Raw genomic sequence first — 9719 nt, 5'->3', positions numbered from 1 at the left:
GTTTTCTCATCTGTAAAGTGGGGGCAGTAATACCTTTTAATGGGGTTGTTGTGGTGAGAATGAAATAAGGTAATAGCTTGAAACTTATGAAATTGCCATTTTGTAGGCTATAAAGAGTCAAATACTTGGAATGTCATACAGTTCAACATAATGTATGTAAGAACCTGCGACTAGGAAGTAGTCCATAAATGGAAGCTATAATTGTGGCTATTATGGTTATTAATCTCAGACATGGCCACATCTCCCTTCATCCTTAGAATTGGGTGTCAGGACTCCCATATGCCCCTCTTTTCCATCAGCACTAACGGGGAAAGGTTTATCTTAGATCTACTGTCCTTCCTCGCTCCCTCTTTGCCCTGAGTAATATAGGCATGTCATATCTATCCCTCGTGAGCAGCCTTGCACTCAGGATTTTCCTGGTGGTGGTTTTTACATTTGGATATCCTCAGCATCTCATTTCAGATTCCCTCCTTTTGATGCCTCTCCCCACCACCCATCTTTTCACCTTGCTCTCAGCCTGGACCACAACACTGTCTTAGCATCAGTTTGTTACGCCCATTGCTCAAAATAACTGAAAAAAGCCAGAGCAATATAAATAACAGGGCTTATGGCCTTAGTCTCAGAATGTAGAAGTTCAGAGTAGTTGGGGAAGGAGTTGACTCTGTTCCCTAAAACAGCTCCCCAGCAAGGGCCTCATAACAGCATTTAAAAGCCGTACATGCCTGGCAGTGTTTGAACACAAGCACTTTGGGTAAGCAGAGGGGGTCTGTCCCCATGAGTAAAATGTTAAAATCCAGTATTATACAACCTTCCAGGATTTCCCCTCTTCACCCCCGCCCATCTCACGCCACCGGCTCTTCTACTCATGAATCACGTGAGTCTTGACTACCTCATGGTTTATCAGTATCTTCCTGACTTCACTTCTTTTCCTAACCAGTCCAGATCCTATGGTCAGTTACTTTTATCACATTTTTGTTAATATGTTTGCCCTTAAAATCAAAATCTTGGGTCATTCCAGCCATTTACCTCCTCTCCTCTCCCATCCTAAACCAAGATAAGGGAAATCACCCAATCCTGCAGAGCTGAGCTTGTGAATGGACACTGTTTTGAGTTAGTCCAGCCCATGAACCCTATTCTTCGGAAATTATATTTTCTTTTTTTTTTAAGATTTTATTTATTCATTTGGGAGCGAGCACAAGCAGGGGAGCAGCAGAGGGAGAAGAAGAAGCAGGATCCCTACTGAGTTGAGAGCCTGATATGGGGCTCGACCCCAGGACCCTGGTGTCATGACCTGAGCTGAAGGCAGACACTTAACCATCTAAGCCACCCAGGCACCCCGGAAATTATATTTTCTATACTCGCCCTCCAGATCTGTAGGCCCCAGGGCCATGTTTGTTTTGTGACCCCTGGCACTGTGGCTGAGCTTTTTTGAACTGTGAGTGGATTCCTAATCCAAGCTGTGCTGAGCAAATGTTCTCTCATGGGACTTTTGGATTAGGGACTAGAGATTATGATTCTGACTGAACTGGTTTCCTGAAGAGAAGAGATAAAAACTCAGGAGCCATGGTCATCTCCCTCCCAGCTACTATGAGGAATGAGAGATGGAGAAAGACTGCCTGCAGGGAGAAAATGATCCATCTAGAGGCAGAGACCAGGAATGGCGGGTTTGGTCCCTGGTTCCTGAAAGCTTCCCCGGCCCTTTGTGAGGCCCTCTGACCTTGGGGTCTGTGAGTCACATTTATCTAGAATAAATCTTTTAAGCTAACTTAGCATGGATCCAGGGCAGAGCTACTACAAATTCAGTCTCTTCAGTTGGGTCCATAGTGTACTCAGCAATCCTTACACATGGCAGCTTCTGCCACCATCCCCTATTCTGCTTCCCAGAAAAAATGAAGGCAAGAGGGAAGAAACTGCCTTAGTTTCCAGTCCCCTCCAAGCATCTGAATCTCTCCCACCCTTTCTTTCTCAGAAGAGAGGTCTCCCTTCAAATCCATGGTTAGTTCTTTCACTGTGATGTGGATTTCATTCCCTTCTATCTCTTCAGGAACTTTGCTCTTTCACTTATGCCTCTCCTTCACGGATATTCAACTTTTCCCTCTCCCCTACCTTTTTATCTCAGCACATAAACTTGATCAACTGGCCCAACCTAAAAAAAAAAAATCCAATTTTAATCCCGCACGCTATTGACTGTTGCACATTTTTTCTTGCCCTCAACAAGCTTCTAGGGAGTAGTGTGACTCTCCGTCTCCACTTCCTCACCTCCAATGTACTCTTTCAATCAGTTGCTTAAATCTATCTTTTTAAAAGATTTTATTTATTTATTTGACAGAGAGAGAGACAGCAAGAGAGGGAACCCAAGCAGGGGGAGCGGGAGAGGGAGAAGCAGGCTTCCCGCTGAACAGGGAGCCCAGGGCTGGGTCCCAGGACCCTGGGATCATGACCTGAACCGAAGGCAGACTCTTGAACGACTGAGCCACCCAGGTGCTCCAAATCTAGTGCTTAGATCTAGTGACCTCTTCCCAAAATCTCTACTGAAAATACTTTCACTGAAGTTGCAAATGACTTAATCCACTGGAAATGTTCAGGCTTAACTTATTTGACCACTTGATGTCATTTAGCTTGTTGATCACCCTGACCCTGTACCCCTTTTTTCTCTTAGCTCTTATGGGCTACACAATTCCGGTTTCTTCCTACACTCACTACACTCCACAGTATCCTTCATGGACTCCTTTTGTGTCATTCACTATTTAAATGAGAAAACAGGGCACCTGACTGGCTCAGGCAGTAGAGCATGTGACTCTTGATCTCGGGGTTATGAGTTCGAGCCCCACATTGGGTGTAGAGATTACTTAAAAATAAAAATCTTCCGGGGCGCCTGGGTGGCACAGCGGTTAAGCGTCTGCCTTCGGCTCAGGGCGTGATCCCGGCGTTATGGGGTCGAGCCCCACATCAGGCTCCTCCACTATGAGCCTGCTTCTTCCTCTCCCACTCCCCCTGCTTGTGTTCCCTCTCTCGCTGGCTGTCTCTATCCCTGTCGAATAAATAAAATCTTTAAAAAAATAAAAATAAAAATAAATAAAAATCTTCCCCCAAAATGAGAAAACAGTTTAGTCCACACTATTCCTCATCTTCTCACCCTTCCCAGTGACCTCCACAGCACCGACCCAAAGCAGACCTTGGTAATTTGGGGCCTCTCAGAATCTGATTCCCCTTCCTTCTTACAAGTCTTGGAGATAAGCAGAGCCTACATTCCATGACAGACATTGAAAAGGTCGGCAGCTAAGACAGAGGCATGTGACCTAGGCCTGGCCAAGTAGCCTCCAGAAATGTAGATTCTGGAGTAACTGATTCAGAGAAATAGAACCGTGGAGAATTCATCCTGGCAGCGGTCAGAGCAGGGTCAGCTCTCCCCCGTGCTTGGGGGGCTGTAGTGCTAGGGTACTGGTGGCGGGGACATCAGGCACCCACTGATGATGAAATCCACAGTATCCTCACTGTCTGGTTCTGACATCTGACTTTGGCTTGTGCTCTGGTGGACTGCCCTCCCATTGTTCCCACTCATTTCCCAAATTTGCATGTCCTGCTTGGCAATACTGTGACCCACCCAGTGCCCTTCAGCAAATGGCTTTTCTGTTTAAATCATCCTGTGTGGCACCCTGACTGCAGGTGACTAGGACTCTTAAATGTATATCTCCCTCCTTTCCTTCTCGAACTTCAAGTTGTCTTTTGGATACGCTGCCTTTTAGACAACTCCATTTGTACGTCTCGTAGGCAAACACATCTTCTCGTCTGCATCTCTTCCGTGTTCCTACTTCGTAAATAGCATCTATGACTTGTTCAGTCTGCGAGAGAAGCAGCTTGGACTTCTCCCACCCTCATCTAAACAAAACCAATTGTATCTTGTAAACATCTTACATTTTACCTCTGAATACATCTTAAATCAGTCTCTCCTTTATATTCCTACTCTTCCTCACCAGAACCATTGCACTGTTCTCCTAACTAGACCCTCTATCCCAGTATCTACTCCTCTGGTCTATTCTCCACTTAGCTGTCCAGCAGAATCTTTTTAAAACACAAATCTGATCAGGTCACTCCTCTATTAAAGCCCTAAAATGGCTCCTTCCTGCCCCCATGATGAAACTGATACCCTTTCTATGGACCTGGCTCCCATCTGACTCTCACTACTCCTTCATCTGCATCCTAAACTCCAGCCAAGTCAAATGACACATTCTTACAGACCCTGCAGGACATGTCTTTACACTCCATAAGTCCTCGATGGGGCTGAGAGTCACGATGCCACCTCCCCCTTTCACCCCACAGAGATGGATACATGACCCTTTGGGCCAGGCAGGGGACTCCATCACCCTGCCCAAAGTGATTAGTTCAGGCATGAGTTCGTGACCTTAGTAGAGCCAATCAGTTTTCTCCTCAAAGCTCTCTTGCTTTTGAGGCCATGGTGCTAGGAGCATATGAGATTGAAGCTGCTGGTATCCGGCTGTCTCTGCCACAGGGAGAAAGTGTGTCTGTGGCAGGAAAGAGAATGGGACCAAGGCACAAAGAGAAGCAGAGCTCTGAGAGATGGAGTGACATTTATTTGAACCCTTGAATTCAGCCCTGCCTAAAGTCAATAATACCACTACACCTCTCAATTCCTTCTTGCTTAAGCTGGTTTGTGTTGGTTTCTATCACCTGTCACCCAATCCGTTCTAATACAAAAATGGAATGGGGTGTGCAGACTCTAGAATGGTGGAACCAAAGTGAAATGGGGGCAGTGGGGATCTGACAGTCCTTGGCTGGGGAGTTGGAAATCCCTGTTATGTGATATCAAATCAGCTGGCTAAATGGTCCCCTATTGTATCTTGAGATTTGGGCCATGCATCCATCCTAGATGGAGATCTTGGGGACACACTGGAAAAATGTCTGAATGTTGAATTGTGCTGGCCTCTTCAGATTTTCATTAAGGTCTGCAGTTCCACTCGCGTCCATGCTGGCAGAACCAGAATTATACCCAGTTTGGTTCAGAGTTGGCTTTTCTGCCTGTGGCCAGCAAGCCAGGCTGCCAAGGTTATCACGTGTCTTAGCGATTATAAAAGCCAGACCTTCTGCCTCAAGCTTAAGTGAGTGAAAACAAAAGCATAGACATGGGACATCCAACAGGAGATACTGGAGTTTACGGCCTGAGAAATTCCAGAGAAAAAGTCTGATCCTCCACGCCACACCTGAATGCATCTTTTTTTTTCTCCCAAATTAATATATATATATTAATGTGTATATATATATATATATATATATATATATATATATGTATGTATATTAAAGCTGGATTCTCCTAGCTGCTGCTGCTTTTACTTTTTTTTTTTTTTTTAGATTTTGTTTATTTATTTGACAGAGAGAGAGACCGTCAGCGAGAAAGGAACACAAGCAAGGGGAGTGGGAGAGGAAGACACAGGCTCCCAGCGGAGCAGGGAGCCTGATGCGGGGCTCGATCCTAGGACTCTGGGATCAAGCCCTGAGCCGAAGGCAGATGCTTAATGACTGAGCCACCCAGGCGCCCCCCCCCAAAAATATATATATATTTATTTCATTTAGAATTCAGACAGTTCTGGGGATTCTGGTGCCTACGGAAAATGTAGGATATATTGGTCACAAACCTCGTGTGCCTTCTTGAACTCAAATCCCCACCTATGCCAAATAGCCCCTCCACTTCTGCATCCGTGGTAGAAATGCCACATGGCAGGCCATGGGATCTGACTTCCCAAGCAGCCACCTTGGGATAAATGATGCAACTCAGAAGTGGAGGTAGCTCTCTAGGGGATGCCCCTTGGAAATGAGGGGGGAACAGATGGATAAACTTCCTCTCAATTCTCCTCTTGGTGAACTGTTCCAAGGTGGTTTCTCCTTGCAAACACCATGTGCTTAGCAAACAACACTGTCACGTGACCTATTCTGTCCTTGTGGCTCATGTGAGGACATCACCAACACAGTAATGCATTGTCTTGCATTGCTCCCCCTCTTTCCTGACTCGTGTCCCTCCTCCCCTCTCATCATCCTGGGCTTCTGTCTCCCCAAACAGTGTGAGCACCATAACCCTTGCCTCAGAGCCTGTTTCTAGAGTACTTTGGTTAAGACGTGGAGTCAGTCACAATCAAAGCCCCCATCCCAACATTAATGAGATAGCAAGAAGGTCCTGTGGACACAGCAGATTTCCTGCTCAGATGCAGAGAATCTAGCCCAGACTGCTGGCTTCTTACCAGGAGCCCAGGGCCAAGGTGGGGGGGATGGGGAAAGGGAGGTCGGGCCATTTCTAGCCTACTCCATAGGGGACGCTAAGGCTCATTTCACAGTCTGTCTTCATGCTTCACTGCATTTTCTCCTGGGCATCTAATACTTCTCTTGGGAAAAGTCAGACCCAAGGCTTGCAGACTGCTCTGCCTTCTGGGTCTCTGCTCTTAAGCATCTCGAAGGCAGGAGGCCAGAACCTGGAAGTTCAAAGTCTCCTCTACAGATGGCCGGGCAGTCAAAGGCTCCGATCAGCCCAGGCTGCTGGAGGGTGAACACGGATAGCAGTGTGTAAAACTGGGGCTAGGGAGAGAAAGGGTGGCTCTCCACCCTTTCCAAGTTTGCACTTGGCACAGATCTGGTCCCCTCTTTGTGGACCCTACATGGCTGAGCCTAGAAGGGCAGCTACTTAGACTGCGTTGGCTCTGAACTCCCTGAGCCTAGGAGGTTTCTTCCTTCACTGGTTCTCCCAAAAACATAAGGTTGTGTGGCATCATTGTATACATGTACTGGCCGTAAGGGGATGCCCAGAGGCCAAAAACAGCCACTGAGTCCCTGCTGGATTCGGCTGTGTCACAGTGCAGACAGGTGTGGTCAGAACAGTGGACACCCAAAGATCGCAACTGAAGCTGGAAATGATCAAGAGAGATCCTGTGATCTCCTTGTCCTTAGCACCTTCTTTGGTGGGGCGGGGGAGGGGTATTCTATGCGTGTTATGCTCCCCTGAGGCAGAGGTGAGACTCCAGTTCTGGTCAGAGGACATAGCAGTTCCAGAGCTGCTTCCAGTGTCGAGGTCATTCATCCCATCTGAGACTAGAGGTCTTTTCTTCCTATGTCTAAGACACCCAGGGAGAAGGAAATTCCAGAGGCCCTGCTGAAGGCTCAAGCCTGCCCACAGTCCCCAACTGATAACAGTTCTTAGAGGGCCAGTAAATTCAGTGTCCATGGACAGACTCCTCTTTGGGATGCTCTGGTGATGTGGCCTCAGTGTAATAATGGACCATGGCCAGGGGGTGGGGAATAGAGCAAGCTGCAGGTTGGCCAAAATGAGTGCTTGTCTGGCTGCCTCCCTCCTGTCCTAAGCATCTCCTTGGGGCTGAGGTGTAAGCGCCAGTACCACTCAGGAATTTTGACTATCTGGTCAGGGCCACTGGAGCATGAGCCAGCCCAGTGTTGAATAGATAATGTTTTGGGAGGGGGGCACTGAGCAGATTAAGATTGACTTATCACTGTAGACAGACCACTGTGGAAGCCATGAAGCTGAAGGGGAGGGAAATAGGCAAAGTGTGACCCCTTGCTAAGAAACAGAAACCATAAGGGCCTGATCCAGTTTCAAGGACAAGGACTCAGCAAGATTCTTGATGATGGTTACTAGGTCACAGAGGGCACAGGAATCAAATCGACTGGTTTGAAAGGAGTTGTATCACCAGAGAATCCTCATCCCTGGCATATAGGTATCTGGGAATGCATAATCTGTAAGGCAATATTTAGGTCTGAAACCATGTCCAAAGGGAAGAGGAATGCTTCAGTTCCAGAGGAAGCATCCTCCGGGGAATTTCCTTAAAGGACTATGGATCAAAGAAGATACTTCCCAGTGGAAAGGACTAAGAGCAATTAGTTTTGTTAACCAAGAAACTTGTTCCACTGCCCAGAAAGATGTACTATATGCTGTAGATTAGTGACCATTGTTCTTTCTTCTTCCCTATTCCAAATGGAAGGTTTCTTTCTTTAAAAAAAAAAAACACAAAAAAAAACTTATCTAATTTTCCTCTCCCATTTCATATTGGCTATGCAGGGATAGCTAAATCGATCTTTTAGCCATAGACTGTAAAATCATAAGTTACATCTAGGCCTGCTCAAGAATTGCACATCACAAACGGACCCTGCACTGAGAGTTCCATAAAGCAATTGGACACGATTCTGTTTTGTCTCCCATTTTTGTTGGGTTTAGGATCATTTCATTGTTGGGCAGGCACATTTTTGAAATTGTATGTTGGGCAAGAAAAATACAGGTAGCTGCTGAGCAATAAAGGGGTGGGATACAGTAGATGTGTATTGTTTATCTACCCATCATCCCTTCCTTTGGGGACCCATTCTCCCCTTCACACAGTGCTGGTGAGGTTGTCAATTATGGTGGCCTACTCTTCCACCCTAGAGGTAGACACATGTCCATTGTGGCCAAAGTCCTCTCTAGGACATTAGAGCTAGTGATGCCAACATATAGAAAGAATCCGAGCCGAGAAGGGAGACATCATCAACTGAACCCCTAGATCCAGCCATGCATGAGGGCAGACCCATCCTTTGTTGTTTTTGTTTTTACCCATCCTTTGGTTTATCAGTTGTGTAAGCCAGTTAATTTCCTACCGGATTACATGTTTGAGTTGGGGTTTAGATACTTGCAACTGAGAGAGTCCAGACTAATACATACACACACAATAGAGACACAAACACCATGTTGTTCAAACTCATTGGATATTATACAAGTCTTGCATGATCTTATAGGGGTCAGCAAACTTTTTGTCTAAAGGACCAGATAAATATTTTAGTTTTGGGGGAGCACATATGGTCTTTGTCTCATACTCATTGTTTCTTTATTTTTACAACCCTTTAAAAAATGTAAAACCATTCTTAGTTTGTAGGCCATACAAAAACAGGTTGCAGGCCAGATTTGCCCACAGGCCACAGTTTGCCAACCCTTGTTCTAGACCCTGCTACCCTCTGCAGCATTGACACACAGTCTGTCAGTCCCTAAGCATGAAGCAAAATACTTGAAGTGCTATTTTGGTTCAAATGTCTTGATATGACTTGGTAATGAGTTAAGGTTCAGGGTAGAGATAGGAATGGGAAAAGGGTCTTGTCTCGTGCCCACTGTCTCCCACATAACTGGCACTGAATACACAGTAATCATTATTATTTCTTGGTGATAAAGATAACTTATCAATATGGTGCAGCTGTCCAAACGGCTTTGTTCAAAGTCCCAGTGCACCCTTCAAGACCCTTCTCTCTTTCAACTCCTTTACGAAATCTTTCTCCGACCTCCCTTCCCAATCAAGTCTGAATTAGATACTCTTCTGCTTGTGATCATAGACCCCATGTGGCCTTCCATCATGACTACCTAATTGGTCTGTCTTTCCCACTAACTTTGAGCACGTATAACGTGCCTGAGCCCTAGCTCCTAGCACAGTGCTTAGCACCTAGCGGTGAAGGGCCTCTCTGCCACCATGTGAATATCTGTTTGAAGGTGTGCTCCACACGTCCACCTGTGTCTAGAGTGATCAGTCTACATGTCAGTGTTGTGCTGGTGCGATGATGCCCTCAACCCTGTTTCCTCTCTCGATTGGAAATATTTTGTTGATATACATTACACCTTACCTGGTAATGTCATTACCATATCTATTTTTCATCCCATTCCCTCCAAAAATGAGTCAAAGACAAAGGAA

The sequence above is a fragment of the Ursus maritimus genome, unplaced genomic scaffold, assembly GCF_017311325.1.
Source record: "Ursus maritimus isolate PB19 unplaced genomic scaffold, ASM1731132v1 scaffold_27, whole genome shotgun sequence".
Taxonomy (NCBI): Eukaryota; Metazoa; Chordata; class Mammalia; order Carnivora; family Ursidae; genus Ursus; species Ursus maritimus.
The sequence above is the reverse complement of the archived record's forward strand: the minus strand, read 5'-3'. Positions refer to the sequence as shown.